Source organism: Brachycentrus maculatus, unplaced genomic scaffold (genome assembly GCF_059751285.1).
Source record: "Brachycentrus maculatus isolate JH-2025_06_01 unplaced genomic scaffold, ASM5975128v1 h1tg000157l, whole genome shotgun sequence".
NCBI classification, from domain to species: domain Eukaryota; kingdom Metazoa; phylum Arthropoda; class Insecta; order Trichoptera; family Brachycentridae; genus Brachycentrus; species Brachycentrus maculatus.
In genome coordinates, this window is record NW_028280910.1 from 2,009,896 (window position 1) to 2,033,906 (window position 24,011).

General features: G+C 31.3%; 1 protein-coding gene across 1 annotated transcript in view; it reads left to right on the forward strand.

Annotated features, from left to right (window-relative positions):
- The window catches only part of LOC148308594 (transient receptor potential cation channel trpm-like), a 255,119-nt gene that overhangs the window by 13,577 nt on the left and 217,531 nt on the right, over positions 1-24,011 (forward strand). The gene's annotated exons all lie outside the window — the stretch shown is intronic.

Consider the following 24,011-nt stretch of genomic DNA (forward strand, 5'->3'; position numbering starts at 1 on the left):
ATTTACGATTTTTCGTCCGCCTCCGTGGTGTAATGGTCAGTGTTTAGCTACCGTACTGGAGGTCCCGGGTTCGATTCCCAGGGGGGTGAAAATAAATATCGTTGATTTTACACTGTAATATTTATTTAATATTACCCTAGACTGGTTCCTGAAGCGCAAGACTGATCACCTTGCCTTCATGTAAGTAATGATCAAGATAACACTGCGTCAATTCGACGAAGTGCCCTATGCACCATTGGGTGCGGATAAGGATTATAAGTAAAAGTAAGTAAAGTATTTACGAAGTGAAACTAAAATACAACATCCATATTTTTCTCGAATTATAAAATTAATTACAACCGTTTATTTTAAATTTTGGATGAGGTCCAAATTTTATGATTAAATCATTTCTGATATACAATTAATAAGTTAAAAGTTTATTTTTTCATATCCTGTTATCCAAAGTTACGTTATGTGCGTAGTTCGAGTTGATTTATTGTGGTGTTCGCTAGGTACTTACTTGGGACCATGATCTGCAAAATATCCATGGGATTTACATATTGCTGTTGTATGTCTCCACTCTCGACGTTGTCATGAAGTCAGTTCACTTCAATAACCATCAAAACTCATCATAATTCATCCGAATAACTCATATTCACACCCAAAAACTCACAGAATGTTTTAATATTCATGACATTTTCATTTCTTCTTCTGTAAAACTTAAGTACCTTTGATTATTTCTTTTAAACCGCTGATCCTATATTTCTTCCATTCAAATTACATCGTTCAACCCTTTTGTCATATATTCTATCTTCATTAAGGTAAAAACGCATGCATTTGGTTTGATTTTGGTTATGGCATCGATTTGCTTTTTTATTTTTTATTACATACTGAAAATGCATGCATGTTAATTTGTACAATATATGTAAATGTTTTGATACCTTCTCCTACCTCAAATTAGTTTCGAAAGTTTCTTGTTGATAAAGTGGACCAGAAAGTAATCTTTTTTGTATCAGTAATGTAAGACGTCCACCTCCACAGTGTAATGGTCAGCACACTCGGCTACCATTCTGAAGGTCCCGGGTTCGATTCCCAGGGGGGGTCAAATAAATATAAGTGATTTTTTTCACTCTAATATTTATTCAATATCACCCTGGACTGGTACCTGAAGCGGAGGGCTGATCACCTTTCCTTCATGTGTTTTCGATCAAAATAACACTGCGTTTATACGATGCAGTGCCCTATGCACCATTGGGGTGCGGATAAGGGTTAGAGAGAATGTAAGACGTGTCGGGTTGTGGTCCCGTGGTTAGTGTCGCGGACTCTCTCGCGAAGTCAGAGTTTCTCGCTTCGAACCCACTCTACCACAATTTGATACCTATTTCAAATAATGAGCCAATTAGGCTCTCAGAAATAGTATGAAATTGAAATATTTGTGTAAATTATAAATACACAAATATTAATCTTTAAAAAAAAACTAGAAACCAAAATCTTGGTTTACATTTTCGAGGGTTAAACCATGTTAAAATATATGTGTTGCCTACTTTCAAAATCCGCCAGATCCATGTAAGTCGATTTTCCAAAAAATGCAAAATTCTCCAAGTAACATTTATGTTTAAAAGATTTGTCTATCTTTAGATAAAATATTATGAAATAGAGAATTTTAATATTTTTAGAATTTTTTTCAGTATTTAAAAAAAAAAACACGAGACACAAACCGATAATGACGTCATCTTAATTTTTTACCCACCCCCGCTCTTTGATTGGCCGATATGGGTCAGAAGGCAAGTTCCATGAATAAAGCGGAATTTGAAATACAAAGCTGTTTTTAAGTATTTTTTAGCAGGATCTTCAAGTATATAAATATTTTAAACAATAAAACCCACAATTGGCATTCCAATAGAGGATTTTTTTAAAAATCTTATAAAATTAGATCTGGCGGATTTTGAAAGTAGGCGACACATATACTGTCATAGGTCTCATACCAACATTAGAAGCGCATTCCTCAGGGTCAAAATTGTGCAGCTGCATACATAGTTGACTTTGATACATTATCAATACTGCTTCGACCTGTTGTCTGTAACAGGAATCTAGTGATCTTCACCCCTGCGTGATGACCCAAAAATAGACCGAGAATTTTAAAACGATTTATTTTGTTTTGCTCTCACTTGTTATGCTTTCCACTCTTCTATCATGACACTTTACATAAACACTTCCATAATTTCATTACTCTTTCAACATTGAATCGTTCATTTTGAAACTTTCTTGCTTCATTTGTGAATCTTTCATCCATAACTGATCATCCAGCATCATGATATGTTTGTACCGCATCTGATGAATGGTGTTCGAGTGTGCCCAGTTAACAGTTTCAGCGAAGCATGAATCGATTGACATTCGTGTTTCAGTTCTACGTCGTATTTTTGATTCTTGTTGTCTCTAATATTTGTTTCTCCAGAAATTGAACTTTTGATGTGTGTTTTGTTGAATAAAAACGGAATGTGAAATTTTACGTAATTAATTTTTCTGAAATTGTGTGTGTTTTTTAATGTTTGGTAATACTGAAGAGAACATATCGGAAGTCACCACAGGTAAGCCAAACTGAGCCAAGCTAGTATATGTATGTTTTTTAATTGTCAACGTATTTTTTGACTTTTCGCTGCCAATTTTTTTCTTTTATTTATACTATTTCGTGCATAACAAATGTACATTTAATGCTAAAAATATACAATTCAAGATTTTCTCTTTAAACGCCTATTTGAAATTACCGAGCAAATAGTGTTTGTACATAACTGAAAACGAAGACTAACAAATAATGATGTGTTACAGTATGAATGATCATATAATTAGAGTGTTGTGTATTAATCAGACAAAATTGATGAAAAAAGGAAGTGGAATCACGTAATTAGATGAGGGTGAAATTTACAGAAACCAACGAATAGATGATACGAGTAGTTCGGATTTTTGTTTTCGTTGTATGTCTTCAAGAAAATCTATTATTGGAATGACTACTTAAATAATTATGTCTTGCTGAAAATGTAAAAAAAAACTACTACCCAAAAATGTTCAAAATATTCATTTATTACAGGAATATGATTATGAGCTTGTGGAAAATGAACGATTGTGAAAATAAATGAACTTTAAACAGGGATGTCATTTTTGTATTCAAGATATTTAAAAAAAAAACAGTATTTGTTATTTAATTTAAACATGATAAAGTAAGATAGTAGACAAGTTCGTCGTACGTATAAATTATGCCCCTTTTCACGACAAAGTACTTATAAATTCTTTAAATGGAGAGATTTTCAAAAGCATTTTTTTTAATCATTGTTGAATGTGTGTATATTTTTCAATTTTATTTAATGATAAATCTATTCATAGTATAGTTTGTGGTTGTTGGAATATATATGAACGTAAATCATTGGATGATGGATCATGGAATTATGAAAAATTTCAATATGAGTCACAAATTATGATTGAGAGACATGAATCATAGATGTATTAGTCATAAAATCATCCATAGAAACATAAGTTAAAGTACCATGAGATTTATAGAATCACGAAACAAAGAAATATCAGTTATGAAATCACGAATCATAGAAATATTATCGTAGAATTATGAGTTATAGAAACATGAATACTAAAAATATCAGTCATGATATCATGAATCGTAGAAACATAGTCATTGAATCATGAATCATTTATACAGTCATAGTATTAGGAAATTAGAAACATAGATCCTAGAAATATCAGTCATAAAATCATGACTTATGGAGACATCAGTCATATAGTCAAGAACATATCAGTCATAAAATCATGAATTTTAAAAACATAAGTCACATAATCATGAATCTTTAAAACACTCATGGAATTATGATATAAAGAAACATCAATCATAGAATATCAGTTTTAAAATCATGAATCATAGAAACATAAGTCATAAAATCGCGAATCATGGAAATATCAGTAATATAGAATCATTGGCTCGTCCGCCATTGGGCGAGACGAACAAAATTCTCACCATAGGTGATAATTTCAAAAAATTGTATTTATACATTTTAATCAGCGGAAATTAATGAAATGAGCCATTTAAAATTCAAATGCAATTTTAAAACATTTACTCCCTATCACTCACAAACTTTCCATCCGATCACGCGGTTCCTATCTCAACGTTGTAGGGGGGGTTACTGTACATTTAAATGACGAACATTTTGTTTAAAAAACGAGAAAAATGTAATATTTTGATATTTCGTGCCATTGACTTCTTCATACTCCCTCTCCTAACACTGCTAGATCTACAATAGTTACCTAGAAAATGCACCTAGAGAACATTTTCATAAATGCATAGTATCAAATTACACTAAATGCAATGTGCAATTGATTGATAACGTCAAATTGCCAGTCCGGTTATCAATCATGAACGCGCATAGAGTAGTAATTAAGTGCATGAATTAGAACACACATATCGCTCACTCCTTTCAAGAACGTCATAAATCAAAAATCGTCAATTTTCAGTTGTGCGTGTTTTCGGAATGCCCAGAAAACTTGATTTTTGAGGAGAACGTTTTTAAAGTTTAAAAATATAATACAATGTGCTAAATATAAATATCAAGCCACTTATTGAACTTTTTACTGTGCAACAGACCTTTTAAGGTAAAACCTGAAGGTTTTTTCTCCATTTGAAAAATATTTAGTATTTTTAAAAAAAATAATTAAATGATACATTTTCTTCAAAATGCAAAAACAACACTTTCTGCCCTGTAGCGGGTAAATATTAAGTTAAAAATATGCCTTTTTTGCTGGGATATAGATTTGATTTTACTATATTTTTTTCAAATATTTTTCAAATGGAGAAAAAACCTTCAGGTTTTACCTTAAAAGGTCTGTTGCACAGTAAAAAGTTCAATAAGTGGCTTGATATTTATATTTAGCACATTGTATTATATTTTTAAACTTTAAAAACGTTCTCCTGAAAAATCAAGTTTTTTGATTTATGACGTTCTTGAAAGGACTGAGCGATATTATTAAAGATAATTTCTAATTGATTATATTTTTACAAGCTGTATCCGGCCAGGCGTTGATGTGGCTCAGTCTAGTAAAATGAAAAAAAAAATGAAAAAAGCAGACATTTCTAATATGTTGAATTTTACAATGGTTGTGAAGAAATGAAAATAATAAAAATCTTTGAAATATCAACACGATCGAAAACATTGAATATACTTAGACTTGTCAAGAAGCATATGCCCGACATGAACAATATTAAATATTGATAATGTTAATGTGTTGTGCTATTTTTTTAATAAAAGAGGAAAATAACTTTACAGTTTTAAGTTTTGTACTGATATTTCATGTTGGAACTGCATTTTACGTAGTTTATTTTTTTATTAAAAAAGAGAAATATTTGTATTTTTATTATTTACAAAAATAATTCAATTTCATACTAGTTCTCTGAGCCTAAGCGGCTCATTTTTAGAAATAGGTATCAAATTGTGCTATAGTGGGTTCGAACCGAGAAACTCTGACTCAAGAGTCCGCGACACTAACCACGGGACCACAACCCGACACATAACTGTATAGTTTTTTCCACTTGTTTTTTTTTACCAGTTATCGGGTTTCGTCGTAACCGACATCATTAGACTAGTGGGAGGCCAGCAAAATTCCATTTTGTTATATTATTATACAATACTATCCAGTTGTTGATTTAAAACGTTAAAATTAAAAGTGTAGAAAGTGACTGCCGAATCTCTTAATGAAATTAAAATTGATCGGCAGACAACATTTAAGGCCCAACATACTTTGAATCGCAACACGATTTTCTGTAAACCCAGGTAACATTTGATGTAATCGATTTTTCTTTAAAACACCGTTGTTTTATTGAAAAAGTAAATGCAGTAAAATAAGTTTTTCTTCTTAATAAATATATGGTTTGAAAAGAAAAGAGTTATTGAAAGGTGAGGAGTTAGTAAAAAAATATAAAAATAATTATCAATATATATTCTAAAAAACAAAAACGAAAAAAACAGAATCTGGTGTTGGGTTTTGGTCCCGTGGGTAGTGTTGCGGACTTTTAAGTCAGAGTTTCTCGGTTCGAACCCCCTCTACCACAATTTGATACCTATTTCTAATAATAAGCTGCTTAGGCTCATAGAAATAGTATGAAATGGAAATATTTGTGTAAATAAAAAAAAACACAAATATATCTCTTTAAAATATGTATATATATTATTTAAAAAAAAAACGGGTGAGCAGTGACGACCTCTCGGCGCACTTAGAAGCTTTGTTTATTCTGTTTCTGCGACTAAGGCCTTTAGAATAACGCTTCAAGTAATCTTTTGTCTATGCGACATCTAACGACTGTATAAATGCGAGAAAGACGTTCAAATGATGACGATTAGTCCTACAAATGATACACAGATGTCGCGAGCGGTAACCAAAATGAATGTTTCGTACATTAAATGCATTGTCAACTTTGTGATATGGTGATATAACACTCTCCTTATCATTCAACGTTCGCTTTGTTTGGTACATTTTAAGTGGTATTACACAAAGTGAACGATGAATGATAAGGAGAGTGTTCCCAAAATGCCTGTTTACAGAACGCAGTAACATTACAATACAAAGTGGAAAATTCGCGAAAGCATTATTTATTTATTTCAATTTCATCATACATATAATTTCAAATTACAATAATATATTCTTCTTCTTCTTACAGACCATCTGTTTGTGACTTTGTGGCAAAATCTATCTTATTTTTAATTTAAAATAAGATAGACTTTGTAATAAAAAACAAACTATGCAACAGATAATTTTAAGTAAAACCTGAATGTTTTTTCTCCATTCGAAAAATATTAAGTTTATTAAAAAAAATTAATAACAGTAACAGTACCTTTTCTTCAAAATGCAAAAACAACACTTTCTGCCCTGTAGCGGGTAAATATTAAGTTAAAAATATGCCGCTTTTGCTGGGATATATTATATTTTCTGGTCATTCCGAAAACATGCACAACTGAAAATTGACGATTTTTTTTATATATGACGTTGTTGAAAGGAGTGAGCGATACATGTTAATAAAAGTAGAATTCAATCCAATAACCGTGTTTAATTTTGTATATATAACCCAAAAATCTTACTATACGACTGATCACCCACCCGCCTTCATCCGTAATTCAAACAACATAAATCAGTTTGAATGAAGGGTAGATGAAACATTCTAGAATTCTTGTTATTTTTCTTCTTAATTCTACTTAAAGGCTTTCGTCAAATGCCTGCCTACCCAGGTTTCCTATCGGAACATATTTTTCGTATCGGATGTAATAAAATCACGAGAAGATTGCTTTTTAAGTAAGGTCGGATTTGTGCGGAAAAATATCTCGTCTTCATAAATTTCGGGTTGGTGAGCGCTTTTTCGAGAGCATTAAATGGTGAAAGCACTGTAGGTCTGACAGCGAAAGGCCTCGCGAGACATTTTGCCTATTTCAAAATTTATATTTTGATAATTTTCCATAGATTTTTTTAAAATTTCAATGAATATTTTAACAATTGACCATTAATAATACAATGTTCTTATAATTACAATAAATTTGCAAATGACTTTTTTTTGTACTACTACTACTACTACTACCATCACGCCGTTTCCCCGCAGGGGTAGGCAGAGAGGATGGAACGCCACACTCTTCTGTCCTGACATACACTCCTAGCCTCCTTCACATCCATACATGTAGTCATACATGCCCTCCGATTACGCAGACTTTTGACACCGCCAGATTTTAGGTTCTGATTGATCTGATCGTGCCAAGTCTTTTTCGGTCGTCCACGTTCTGTTTTCCCTCTCACATTCGCCACATATATTTTCTTAGTCATTCTCTCGCTATCCATTCGTTCCACATGTCCATACCACCGCAAAGAGCTCTTTCTAATCTTTTCAATTATTCCTCGTTCAGCCTTACATTCCTTTCTTATATCATCGTTTTTAATTCTGTCATACAATGATTTTCCACACATTCGTCTGAGGGAGCGCATTTCAACAGCATTCACTCTGCTTTCATCCTTCCTTTGCCAGTTCCATGTTTCGCTTCCATACATTAGTGTCGGTACTAGCACGCCGTTGTGAACCGCTAGCTTGGCTTCCATGGACATATTCTTATTCCCAATCACTCTGTTAAAAGCACCATTTATTCTATTCCCTGCATTCACTCTTCTCTCAATATCCTCATAATATTATTGACATTTTGATTGTGTCAAAATACGTGTTCACAAATCTAGGTTTTCTCCTCTAAGGAGTTATTTTAACATGTTTTTTTGACATCTCAACCAAGATGAAGAGACCTGTCATGGGCTGGTTCTGTGGTCTCTTTACACACGCGCAACATTCACCACACTGCTCAATTTTTCAACCGATGAAATCAACGTTATTCATACTTACGTGCCTGTATACTATTTTATTCTAACTACGCTATAATTTTTTGTGAAATAAGCTTTGGCCGTAAATAAATAAATACTTAACTAAAAATAAGTGAATAAAACACACACTGTTCAATAAAATGAAACAAATTTATGAGGCGAATGTAATTGGAAAAAGGAGCAGAGAGAGACCGAGAAAAACATGACACGATCAGGTATGTCAAATACTTGAAAGTGGTCAGGTTAGGAGTCGTAACAATCGGCGGGTATGTATGAGGAGATGCATGAACGTGGAAGAGGCGAAGAATGTTTGCAAAGACAGAGTGGTGTGGCGTTCTATTCTCTCTGCCTACCCCTGAGGGGAAGCGGCGTGATGATTAGTTAGTTAGTTATAAAAATAAGTGTGTCTATAATAAAATATAAATATATATTTCTATAATACCTGTTATTATCCCACGTACATACAATTAAAAAAAAGTTTGAAAAATCAGTTTGAAAAATGAACTGGCGAATGATTTTTCGTTTTGAAGTTTTATTTGTCATACTGTAGCTTCGTTGGCAGAATTATAAAAAACGCCGATATAATTTTTTAGCCACTTTTCTTGTAAGAATATGATGTGATGAATCTGCTGACATTATTTTGTGACAGTGATCTACATCGTGTCGAATCGACTATCATTAAGCGGAAATGATTTTAAACACCTCAAATTTTAGAACTTATACTTTAATGATAATTATAAATTGGATGTTGATGTATGGAAGTGAAGCATTTAGATGGCAAAAGAAGGATAAAAGTAGGCTGAATGCAGTCGAAATGCGATCCCACAGACAAGTGTGCGGCAAAACGATGTATGATACATATTCAAACGGTAAAATAAGATAAGAATGCAAATCTGAGATGGTTTAGGCATGTGAATCGAATAAGTGAAGACAGAACAGTAATAAAATATACTAGACGAATGTGAATGGTAATATGTAGAAGCAGATGAAGACCGAGGAAAACTTGGCATGATCAAGTATTTCAAATACTTGTATGTAGTCAGGTCAGGAGTAGAAATAATCGGCTGGTTTGTATGAGTTGATGCATGAATGTGGAGGAAGCAAAGATTTTATGCAAAGACAGACTGATGTAGTATTCTATTATCTCTGCCTACGCCTGCGGGGAAGTTAGTTAAGTAACCGGTCATTAAAATCAGCCTTTGACAGGTGTAAGCCCTGTGAATACCTTGACTTCCAAATTCGTTTTCATCTTTGCTTTAGATGTCAAAAAAAAATAGTCTATAGATATATCGCTCACTCCTTTCAACAACGTCATAAATAAAAAAAAAGATTTTTCAGGAGAACGTTTTGAAAGTTTAAAAATATAATACTGTGTACTGAAAATTAATATCAAGCCACTTATTGAACTTTTTACTGTGCAACAGATCTTTTTAGGTAAAACCTGAAGGTTTTTTCTCCATTTGAAAAATATTTAGTATATTTAAAAAAATAATTCAACAATACCTTTTCTTCAAAATGCAAAAACAACTCTTTCTGCCCTGTAGCGGGTAACTATTTAGTTAAAAATATGTCGCTTTTGCTGGGATATAGTACATTTTGTGAGCATTCCGAAAACACGCACAACTAAAAATTGACGATTTTTGATATATATTATATGACGTTGTTGAAAGGAGTGAGCGATATGTAGTCAAGTTATATTAGGCTAGATTTATAAAGAAGCCAATTATCGATCCGTTATGATGTTATTAATTTGGAATATTGTCACATCTCTATCTGAAACTATCATCCCTTAAATTCCTTTCGCATTCCTTACTGAATTCCTTTCGCATAAATGTTTGATGTTAGGTTGACTTATGAAGCAGTTTACGAGGCGTACTTCCGTGTTGCATTGTTGTACAATATTACCATTTCACTATTTGCGTAATTCCGTTTCGTGAGTCACTACACTACCCTCCTAAGGCCCATTTTTTAAAGCAATTTACGTAAAACCTATATATCTAAAATATTTCATTAGTTGATTTGGCAGTTACTTTGTGGTGAAATCTATCCATTTTAAACTTTATAAAATTAAACAACATTGTTTTAACCATTTTTCTATTATTTTTTTATTATTAATACACTTTAACCAACCGGTTTCGACAAGAACCTTGTCATCATCAGGGTTTTTTAAATTCTAAAATTTTAAAATACTAAAAACATTACAATACTCATAGTTAATTACATTGCCTTACCAAAAACTTCTTCACACTCCGTACACCATATAAAAAAATGATTTAAAATTATAATTTAAAAACTCCTTAATGTTATTTTTAATACTCCTATTTGTATTTATAATAAATAAAATAAGTGGTTAAAACAAAGTTGTTTAATTTTATGTTTATAAAATGTGCCACAAAGTATCTGCGAAAAACAATAAAAATACGCATTTTTAATTTAAGTTTTACTTAGTAAAAACCACATTTTTTTAAAAATCTACTGTGACACGTGTTCTATGCATTCCGGTGTTTGAAAATGATGCGGAATGCATCGAAACACGTGTCTCAGTAGATTTTAAGAAATAGTAGTATTTACTAAGTAAAACTTAAATTAAAAATAATATATTTCAATTTGAATTATGCTAAACAAAACATTTGACAAATAAAACTTGTATGCGACGCATCCTGACATATGGGATCGAAAGCAGAGCGGACACCGCAGTAACAAAAAATGCACCACGAGTGTCAGAAATGAAGACTTAAAGGAGCATATCTAGCAAGAGTCTACGAGACAGAATAAGGAACAACAATTTAAGGGAAATATATGAGAACGAAGATGTCTTTAGATGGGGAAGGCAACGAAGGAGACAATGGTATGCGCGTGTGAGAAGAATGGAACCATCCAGACTCTCCCATATTGCACTGTACGGCCAACCCCAAGGTAGGGCACCAAAGAGATGGATCGACAGCTGGGAATCGACGTCGCAGGAGGTTAATTTAACTCTAATATTTATTCAATATTACCCTTGACTGGTATCTGAAGCGGAGGGCTGATCACCTTTCCTTCATGTTAATGATCAAGATAACACTGCGTTTGTATGATGCAGTGCCCTATGCACCACCGGGGCTCGGATAAGGGTTTGAATGAATATAAAAACATAAATATACATACAGTAATTTTATCATTAATATTAAAAATATTTATAATAAAACTATTATTGTTGTATGAACTAGTTTCAAAGTATGATTTGTCAAATGTCAATTAACCATAACTGGCAGATAACACGTCGAAAAACAGATACATTTTCCGTTGGTCGTCGGTCAATCTTGGATTCGTTTAAAAAACTAGACTAGATGCATTCCGTCGTGTAGATAAGTAAAACACAGAACATGCCATTCAGTTAGTGCCTACCGTTCGGTTCGCGGGGATGTCCTGCTCGTGTCTGCGCGAATTGCACAACTGCAATGTAATAATTATAATTAAATAAATATAAATCGTTAAAAAATCTAGTGCGGTATGGAAATGCATACATGAATCCCACACGTCTAACTGTACGTGTGGAATACACGTTAGGGGTAACACGCGATGATACAGTGGCTTTGAAAAGCTGAAAAAGTGATGTTTAGTGACTTTTCTACAGTTATAATTCTCTATTATCTCTACATGATGAAGAATAATAACACGGAAGTCTGGGCATTTACGAGGCTTACGTCTGTCAAAGGCTGGTTTGAGTGATCTTTACACACGTGTAACATTCATCAATTCTACCCATGATTAACAACCACACTACTCAAATTCTTGGAACTTGAATATATTTTGTTCAAATTCGAAATAGTTCTTGAATTTACTAGAATTTCACTAGACACATCTATGTTGCGATATGAAAAAAAAAGTATTAAAAAAAAACATTTAATTGGAGATAATCCAGATTTATGAACAAGTATTTGGACTCACTCAAAATGTTGTAAGTTATGATTCTTTTGACAAATTCGCTATAAGTTCAAATATAAACAGAATTTCTGAAAACGAATACTTATAGAGATAAATAATTTACAAACTGATTAATCGAGGTAAGCATAGAGAATAGAACGCCAGACCACGATGTCTTTGCCAATTTTTCCCCTCTTTCACATCCGGGCATTTCCTCGTACACACCCGCTGATTATTACGGCTTCTGACCTGACTACTTTTAGGTATTGACATACTTCATCATGTTTCTAACTACAGACATACATACATTTGCCTCATAAATTTGTTTGACTGTTCTTTCCTCACTCATTAGTTCCACGTGTCCAAACCATCTTAACATACCTTTGTTAATTTTATAAATATCTTATCCTTGCATTCTTTCCGTATATCGTCATTCAAATATCTGTTTATATTTATTTTTTTAAAGGAATAATCCGCAAAGCCCTTGTTAAAATAAGCACATGAGCAGACTTGCATCTGCAGGTAGGATAGTAAGGATAGGGAAGGTTCATATGAAAAATACATCACAAACACCCAGATCAATCGAAAATAAATCTTTCTTTAATTAATTTTGCAATCGGCGGGAATCGAACCCGCGACGCCAGTTTCGCAGTAGAGTGTCTACCCAACTACGCCACGGCGCCTGACTGTATTTCTTTATGTTTTTATTCATATTTATAAATTTTAAAGGTTTCTAAACCTGAACGATTTTTTTTTAGTTTTTATACGTATTAATTTATTTTATTTCTTCGGTAATTGTACAGCTTTGTTATTTAAAAAAGTACATAATAAAAAATTGTTACATTAACAATAATAAACATTACATTTCATTATCAAAAATAGTTACATTAATAAAAATAAAACCAATTAAATAATTTCACATTTATGTTATAATAACTATTAAAACATTAAGAGACAAAAAAAGAAAAAAAGAGCTGGAGTGTGTGTGTGAGTGAGGAAGGGAGTAAAAGGGTAAGAGTGTGGTTTAAAAAATAGATTTTGCAGGATGGAAAAGGAAAGGAGAAGAATTAAGGATGTTTTTTTTCTACGTAAGAAGGTTAAAAATAAGAATATATTTATAAATATACACACATACATATACATACACATCTATACACACACATATATATATATATATATATATATATATATATATATATATATATATATATATATATATATATATATATATATATATATATATATATATATATACGTGTATACATATACACATGTATAAATTACATATACAGAAAAATATACGAACGAAGATGGAAGTATAAAATCTTAGGGTCACATCCATTTCACATGTCGTCTTTCTTTCTTAATTTTATCGATAATGCTTATCTCAACCTTGCATTCTTATTATTCGAGTATAGAGCAGTTCCAATACAATACTTAACGACATTAAATACCAGTTTTTCCCCTATTTAATTAGATATATTTGGTATAATGACTACTGTGAGAAAAGAAGATAAGAAACGTAAACTTGAAGCGTATTACGTTCTATCTTGAGAAATTTACGTCTCAACGTTCTCCGCAAACGTGAGAAGTACGAGTGTAAACCTTCACGAAATGACGTAATAAATTTGAAAGTAAGCACTTTCCTAAAAATCCTGAAATTTATTTCATGACAGATTAATGTCTCTTTTTTTCAATTTTCGTATTTCTGTTTTATTCGCGATTCTTCAGGCTGCCAAAACAAGTCAGGGGTGGGTAATCTTTTAAAAATAAAAAAAACCCTTTGGACAATGATTAATTTATATATTTATTTTAACATATAACATATAAAATATAATATATAACATATGGGGGGGATTAAATAAATATAGGTGATTTATACACTCAAATATGTATACAATTTTACCCTGGACTGGTACCTGAAGCGGAGGGCTTATCACATTTCCTTCATGTGTTAGCGAACAAGATAACACTACGTTTATATGATGCAGTGCCCTATCCACCATTGGGGTGCGGGTAAGGGTTTGATTGATTTTATTACATACTTAAGAGATATTATTTATTACAAACTTATCAGATTTATTACATACTTAATTACATATATAATATTCCCGATGAGTGAGATCCATTGCTCATTTTGGGACATGGGATTATGGTTAACAAGATTCGAAAACAAATAAGAAAGTAAGAAATAAGAAAACACAGAGAGAAATGTAAAATAAAATTATAGTTAGGTGCAATTACTTGTACTTCTCTCCTCTTAGCACATGTCCCAGATAAGACACCTTCCGGATCTTGATATCAGTCAGCAACCGTCTTCCTGCTCTTGCTCTTCGAAGCACATTTGCATTGCTGGCCATTTTGTTCCATTATTTATTTATCTAAACTTCATTTCCTGAAAATAAATAAGTACATTGGCGGGCTTATTGCTAAATATCTTCCAACCAACCAAAAACAGATAAGTGATATTGATCAAAACGGATTGATACCACATACAGCTGTTTGCAATCAGAGGGTAGATAGTACTTGAACATTAAAAAAAAACATAAATTACAAATTAATATATATAAAACTTAAATTACAAAATATGATAATAAGGAGGGCAAAGAAAAAAGGGAGTTTTAGGAAGGAGGTAAAGGGAAAAACTAAGGGAGGAGGTTTGATGGGCAGTTAGGATTCTAATGATAAATAGTAATATCTCAGACGTTTCTTAAAAATTATTAGAGAAGGTGCATTTTTTACGCGGAGAGGTAATTCATTCCATAGTCTGGCCGCTTGGACAGAGTGTGAGATGTGTTATGGCGAGGAATGGAAAGTGTTCTTTCTTTCATTATCCTAACTGGACCCATAAACCAAACTCCAAGTAGAACTTATCCAGAGTTTGTGCATAAAAATTTGGACACACTAAAAACATTTTATGTAAAATTTTCTGAAAAAATCATATTTTTGTTCTTCAAACGTATTGTGCTCTTCCATAACATGAAAAATATGGTATTTATCTTTATTTTCATGTAATTTCTTTGTTATTATTTGGTTTAATATGGCCTTTAAGCTCTTTGTAATTATAGTGTATTAATGAAACGAAATCATTCCACTTAAAAACGTTCGTTTTACGTTAATCAATAGTTTTTTTAATGTATTGTAGCATCACTCAATCATTGAACCATTGCATCTAATAGCCGAGTCAATTAATTTTTACATTGTTTTTAAAGCAGGTTTATTATTTACATATGAAATTGCTAACGATTATTTCATGAATATCTCATTTTGGATCACTTATGACTTTGAAAAAAAATCATCTGAAATTGAGAACAATTATTTTTTAAATCTTGTTTTGAATCACTTATGACTTTTGAAATACAAAAACAATCATTGGATTTTTTTTTTAAATTATAATAAAAAAAACTCGTTTTGGATTACTTGCGATATTCGAAGTCATAAAAAAATTCTTCAATTATTTAATAAATATCTCGTTTTGGATAACGTATGATTTAAAAAAAAGTCATTTAAAATTCTGTTCAATTAATTTTATAAATATCTCGTTTCGGATCACTTTTAAATGAAAAAAAGTTTTGATATTGTGTTAAATAATTTTATGAGTTGTGGTATTTTTTGCGTTCCCGAGTAGTTATTGTCCTGACGAAGAGACAATAACTACTCGGGAACGGGAACTGGTACTTCTCAAAACCGGTATACTTAATCTCAGTGACTGTTTATACGAGTATACTAACATTTTTTGTAATAAAAGTTTAAAAAAAAAGAATATAGATAAATTATATAATTTGTATGAATATCATTTTCTTGAATTCTTTTCAAAGAATCTAGCCCATTCTTTGGAGTAACAACAGTTGGTTCACGTTATTTCCGGGATTATTTATTGAATCTTCGTTCTTCGTGTTTATTTAATCGTCTGATTTAAGTTACGAGTTTATTATTACTTCTACTACAAAGTGTACACATTTCAATCAATTGTACAATTGTACACGCGAAGAATTCAGATGAACGAAGATGAAGGAAAAATATAACATGACTAATCTTTAACAACCATCGATTTACATATCGCTCACTCCTTTCAACAACGTCATATTTCAAAAATCGTCAATTTTTAGTTGTGCATGTTTTCGGGATGCCCAGAAAATGTACTATATACTAGCAAAAGCGGCATATTTTAAACTTAATATTTACCCGCAAAAACAACTCATTACAGGGTAGAATGTGTTATTTTTGCATTTTGAATAAAGGGTATTGTTTAATCATTTTTTTTAATGAGTTTTTTATGCGATCTCTCTGACGAATGCGCAGCAAAGCAATGTTCGAATGGTGATACAAGGAAAGAATGCAAAGCCGAGATAAGCTTATAGATAATAATAAGAAAGTTGTGTTGAGATGGTTCTGGCACGTGAAGCGAGTAAAGAAAGAAACGGAAAACAAATTAATGAGGCGAATGCAATTGGGAATAGAAGCAGAGGAAGACTGATAAAAATTGGCATGATCAAATATATCAAAGTATTTTTTTTTATTTTTTATTTATATTTGAAGGAATAACTTGGTGATTTTCCATTTTATAATACAAAAATTACTTCGTTTTAAAATCACATTAAATTTTTATTATAACTTCAATCTTGCACGAACTCAATTAATAAATAAAAATATTTCATTAAAATATAACTTTGTTTTAAAATCACTATAAATATTTTATTATAACTTAATTATAATGTCTACCGGTTTCGAAGCTAACCGCTTCTTTATCAAGACTGATTAATACTTAAAACACTATCTACTTAAGTGAAGTAGATAGTGTTTTAGTATTCATCAGTCTTATAAAATAAGCGGTTAGTTTCGAAACCGGTAGACATTATAATTAAGTTATAATAAAATATTTATAGTGATTTTAAAACAAAGTTATATTTTAATGAAATATTTTTATTTATTAATTGAGTTCGTGCAAGATTGAAGCATTTCAATGAAATTAGTATCATCAGCGTTGATGTGAAGATTTTACAGCTCTTTATCTAAAATATTAATTCTTTCTCAGTTTTATATCTAGATGTGCTTTTCCCATCCTCCTAAATCATCCCCAGAGGTATAAAACCTTTTAAAAATCTCATAAAATAATTTTTAAGATGCCGAACGGTAATAAAAACAAAAATTTGCGCAAGAAAATTAATAAAGTAGGAGAGAAGATGGTTATTTAATATTTTTCATGGATGTAATTTCTCGACAGACGGTTTATCTCGTTTTTAATTATTACTCCCCTATATTCATTTAATATTTAATATACGTCTAATATACCATTTATTGCAGCGTTTTAATAAATATTTTCTTTTTCTTTGCCTTATCCCCATGACATGGTGCATAAGGCACTGCGTCGCATCGATGCAGCGTTATATTAATCGTCAAGGCAAGGTGATATGTCTTGCGCTTCAGTCTAGGCTAGTCCAGGCTGTTATAATATTAAATAAATATAAGAGTTAAAAATCTCTGACATTTATTTTGAAACCACTGGGAATCGAACCTAGGACCTCCAGCGCTCTAGCCAAACACCCCAACTATTTCGCTATGGAGGTGAAAAAGGTATATATATATATACTATTTAAATTATTTCTCACAGACATTTTTTTGTAGATAAATGTTAAAAATTTAATGATAAAAATTCATTTTTAATTGAAATTTTACTTGGTAAATACAACTTTTTCTTAAAATCTATTGTGACACGTGTTCCGATGCATCCGCATCATTTTCAAACACCGTATTCAAAATTATGCGGATGTATGGAAACACGTGTCACAGTAGATTTTAAGAAATAGTGGTATTGACAAAGGAAAACTTAAATTAAAAATGAATATATATTACCAGAGTGTTTGATAATGTCCTAAAAATACGAAACGCGTCACGTATTAACATACGTATAAATAAATATATTATTAGATTAAAACCAATATTTTTAGCTTTTCCACTTTATTTTTATTTGACCAGCGACCGGGTTTCGTCGTTACCGACATCATCAGACTGGTCAAATAAAAATAAAGTGGAAAAGCTAAAAATATTGGTTTTAATCTAATAATATATTAAAATGCAATTCCATCACGAAGTGTCAATGGATAATATAAATCTATATAAATAAATGTAGAATTCAACCAAATAAACCTTAATTTTGGACATATTACCCAACACTACCACAAAGTGACTGCCGAATCAATTAATTAATTAAAAGTTGAAATGAAATAAAATAAAAATAATTGAATTGATTTCCTCAGGGTTATTTACCTTCTTTTTTTATTTCTATAGATAGATAAAATCACGCGCTTATTAGAATCCAAAGTTGTGTTGAAATTTCATGGCAATTGTTGAGTTACACGAAGAAAATTAAGGTTTCGAACAAACAGACGTTTTAAATTTTTATGTGTATAGATTTCGTATGATAATTAAAGGCTTTGCGATTGCTTAAAAAATAAAATTTTCAATAAATAGTTTGACTTTGGGTGAAAGACTTATCTCGAACACCCTGTACTCCCTCCCAAACGTATTCAAAACTAGTTTTGAATTTTTCATACCAACCCTGTTCCCTTGCGCAGTAACTACTCCCGTTTTCACAGCTGTGGCAGTAGCTAATTTGTACTCTAATAAATTTCGAATCCACATCCAATTTGTGAAATGAACTTTTCACATTTGTGCAGTTTGCAGCGAGCATGGAAATGACTTGTAACTAAACTTTCACCCTTGCAACATTCTGACTCCCGGATACTATGAGCTGACATACTAACTTGAAATTAACTCTGGGAAATGTAATGCTATCCCAGTATTCCAAATTTTCTGGAAGAATGCAAGCACTGAATCGTTTACTTTTAAAAGCGAACGGGAATTCTCGAAATGGCTTTTATTTTATTTTTTATTTTTTTTATTGGAAGGAAGAACAACAGCTACAATATATGATACATACAGAATACAAAAAATAAAAACATGAGTACCAATTATAGTTCTTCACAACTATACATAAGAGAGGTCTATATAAAGGAAGAGACATGAGACAAGGATGGGATAAAGAGAAAAGGAGATGGCAGTGATAGGAAAGAAAGAAAAGGAAAGGACAGGGAATAGAATTACTTTTTTAGGTTTATAAGATTTCGAACAATTTAGCTTTAAATTTTAAAAGATTGGAGTAGAACATATCAAGGTCGGTACAACATTCATTAAATTTTCCACAACTTCGATAAATAAAGGAATTTTTTGTATAGTTCTTTGTTGGTGCTGGATTATAAAAGGTATGACTATGCCTATTGATTCTAATTGGACAGTGAAAAGGTATCTGCGCAAGAAGATAAGGGCTCTCAGTCATATTATTTAAAACTTTATACAAAAAACATAAATCTGATATATTCCTACGTTTACTAAGTGAAGATAATTTATGGAAGGCTAAAGATTCTTCGTAAGAGTTGAAACTTAAATGAAGCTTACCATCCAACATTTTTAGAAATTTATTTTGAATACGATCAAGTTGAGCTATATATATAGCGTACTGAGGGTTCCAAACGACTGAGGCGAATTCGAGGTGACTACGAACATAAGCGTTATATAAAGTTACAAGAGATGATGTATTTTTAAATGGTTTAGTGGTTCGAAAAATAAAACCTAAGTTTCTGTAGGCCTTACTAACGCAGGCTTCAATATGTGAAGAAAACAAAAGTTTCTCGTCCATTATGACACCGAGGTCTCTTAATTCAGTTTTCCTGGTCAGCCGACTATTGTTAATTTCATAATCAAACATAATTTTATTTTTTTTTCTTGTGAACGTAATGCTAAAACATTTATTGACATTTAGAAAAAGCTGATTAAGATTACAATAAGACACTAGATTATCGAGATCGTTTTGCAACATGGAACAATCATCTAAAGACTTGACTCGTATAAATAACTTGGTATCGTCAGCAAACATGAGAAAAATTTGATTGATATATTTGTTAATATCGTTTATGTAAATTAAAAATAATAATGGGCCCAGGTGGGATCCTTGGGGAACCCCAGAAGGAATCATAATGTAATTAGAAGTAAATCCTAGAACCGCTACCGCTTGGCTTCTATTTTCAACATAAGAAATGAGCCATCTAAGAAGATCACCATGAATACCCATTTCGCGAATCTTACGAATCAAGACATTGTGATTTATTTTGTCGAAGGCCTTGGCAAAGTCAGTATATATGGCGTCCACCTGGTAGCCCTCTTCCATGGCCGATAGTATGAAATGATTGAACTTAAGCAAATTTGACTCAATCGACCTGCCTCTTAAGAATCCGTGTTGGTTCAATATAATGTCATTTCTTATTACTGGGTTGATTTTATCCGTGACAATTTTTTCCATAGTTTTTCCAAAAAGTGGAAGTTTGGATATCGGTCTATAATTACTGATATCGGATCGGTCACCACCTTTGTGGATAGGAGTAATGAGGCTTTAAAATTATCAGTACCTAGCTGTAAGTGGTTTTACGGTTTAATCCAATCAAGAGAAAAGTATTTATAAAAAAAAATATATAAATATATCCATATTGGAGGAATATATATTTAGCTCACTCCTTCGAAGAACGTCATAAGTCAAAAATCGTTAATTTTCAGTTGTGCATGTTTTCGGAACGCTCAGAAAATGTACTATATCCCAGCAAAAACGGCATATTTTTAACTTAATATTTACCCGCTACAGGACAGAAAGTGTTGTTTTTGCAGGGTTATTTTTGACATCTCAACATAGAAGAAAAAAAATGTGGATGTCCGGGTATGACTGAATGTTACACGTGTATTACGTGATCACTTAAACCAGCCTTCTCAGGTAGCCCCTATAAATACCCAGACTTCCATATTCTTGTTCATCTCTGTTGAGATGTCAGAATGTATTTATTTTTTTAAATATTTTTCTCTCCCCGGTCGAAACGTCAATTGACGTGAAATGTAAAGACGTGATTAGTCGTTGAATGAGTGGGTTTATGACACTCTGTGCTGGTGATGGTGTTGTGTTGCTGCGACTCTTGCAAGGATGCCATGAGTGACGCCCTCGACATGTTGGATTTGGACGTACGACAGCTTCTCACACATGAGGTAAGCTTGTCTCTGACCTCTGAACCCCTTTCGCGTCTGATTTTATAGTTTTTTTTACAACAGTTCTATCTATTATTTACTATGCATCAGGTATGGGCAAGGCTCATATCGCTCAATCCTTTCAAGAACGTCATAAATGAAAAATCGTCAATTTCAGTTGTGCATGTTTTTAGAATGCCCAGAAAATGTACTAAATCGCAGCGAAAGCGGCATATTTTTAACTTAATATTCACCCGCTACAGGGCAGAAAGTGTTGTTTTTGCATTTTGAAGAAAATGTATTGTTTAATTATTATTTTAAATATACTAAATATTTTTCAAATAGAGAAAAAACCTTCAGATTTTACCTAAAAAGATCTGTTGCACAGAAAAAAAGTCAATCAGTGAACTACTCTATATATATATATATATATATATATATATATATATATATATATATATATATATATATATATATATATATATATATATATATATATATATATATATATATATATATATATATATATATATATATATATATATATATATATATATATATATATATATATATATATATATATATATATATATATATATATATATATATATATATATATATATATATATATATATATATATATATATATATATATATATATATATATATATATATATATATATATTTATATAAATATATATATATATATAAATATATATATATATATATATATATATATATATATATATATATATATATATATATATATATATATATATATATATATATATATAATTTTGTTACGTATTGATTTCACTTGCCATGAAGATTTAAATAAATCTCAACAAAAAAAAACACAAACTATTAACGCAAATACAAAAAAAAATAGTTTTCGAAACTAGTCGAGTTTACATTAATTAACTCAAAAGTGGTCTTAAACAAGTGTTTTATTTTTATACTTAATGAATATTGTGAGTTCTGCGTCATACTTGGCTCTGTTTTCAGGACATCAGTATTCGTCAGTAAAAATATACATCTTTCGTCATAAATCTGCCAAACGTTCATCCTTTAGCAAATAATCACGATTTTATTCAAACTCCCGTGAGTGATAAGATTATGCAAATAACCCGAATTTTTTATCTGAACATTGTACACATTAAAATTAAAATAACACCGTTTTTGTGTGTCGCCTCGCTTCACGACCTCCTGGAAGGTCTAGGATCTGGTGGACAATTTGCCTTCATTATTTCTGGTATCAGACTAAGTTCAAAGCAGAATTTTGAAAGGAAGCTATTTGCTTTTTAATTGTTAGGGAGGAGCTTATAGGACAAATTTAATATTATTTTTTAACATCTCATCAAAGATGAAGAAGAATATGGAAGTCTGGGCATTTACGGGGCTGACGACCGTCATCGGCTGGTTTAAGTGATCAAATACACACATGTAACATTTACCAATTCTACCCATTATTGACAACCACACTACTCAAATTCTTGGAAGTTTTATATATATGAACCAATTTAGAAACCTTGTTCTTGAATCACTAGAACTTCACTAGAGACATCTATTGGTGAGATGCAAAGAAGCTTTTTATTAAGCAGAAACTCTTATATTCTTCATCTTTGATGAGATGTTAAAAAATAATAAGAAAATAACTCCTGTAATTGGAGATAATCCAGATTTTGTGAACAAGTATTTGGACACACTCAAAATGTTGAACAAATTTAAAATCACTCACAATTATTCAAAAAAATATTACAAAAATAATTATTTAAAAGCTCAGAACTTACCCTTCAAAATAAGTATTCGTAGAACTTAATGTGCCAACAATTGAAGAAATTTTTAATAAAGCGTCTATCTTACAAACCTTTAAATAAAAAACAACTGATGCGCAAAATTCACGTAACTCTAGATTTTCAAATAATTTAATGTTGCACGGATGTAAAATAACAGTAGCGTTAAACCATTATACGTACGTTGGTAAAAAAACTATCATATACTTACGGAAAACTTAAAATCTATAAAAAGTTATAAAACCTTTAAAACTAATTTTAAAAAACATATAAGACTCACCCCTACCTAGACTCCATTCCAAAGATTTTTTTTTATTTACTTTGTTAATTTTTAATTTTAATTTACTTTGTTTAAAAAAAATAATTGTAAAACGAACTCCCTCTCTTAACACAAGTATCCACTTTATAAGAAAGGTAGAAACGTTATATTTGAAATGTTTTGTATTATTTAAATATGTATTTTGTAAAAAAAAAAAACAAATAAAACAAAAAACAATTAATAAGTCTATATCCATAAACAGGACAGCACTGCACGCATTAGGGTAAGTGGTTCATTTTCATCCTGGTTCAACATATCTAAAGTTAATGTTTCAACAGGGATGTGTTATGTCGCCTTGGATGTTTAATCTATACATGGATAACTGCATGAAAGAGCTGAAAGGATTCAATGTTGGAGCTAGAATGAATAATGTGACTGTTCGTTGCCTTTTGTATGCTGACGATGATGTTCTTCTTGCCGATAGCAGAGAAGACCTGCAGGCGTTGGTGACAAAAGTGTGTGATGTGTGCAAAGAAAGTGCTTAGCTGATGAATGTTGGCAAATCCAAAATTATGGTTTTTGAAATAGATGAATGTATCTGGGTGTGTTAAATT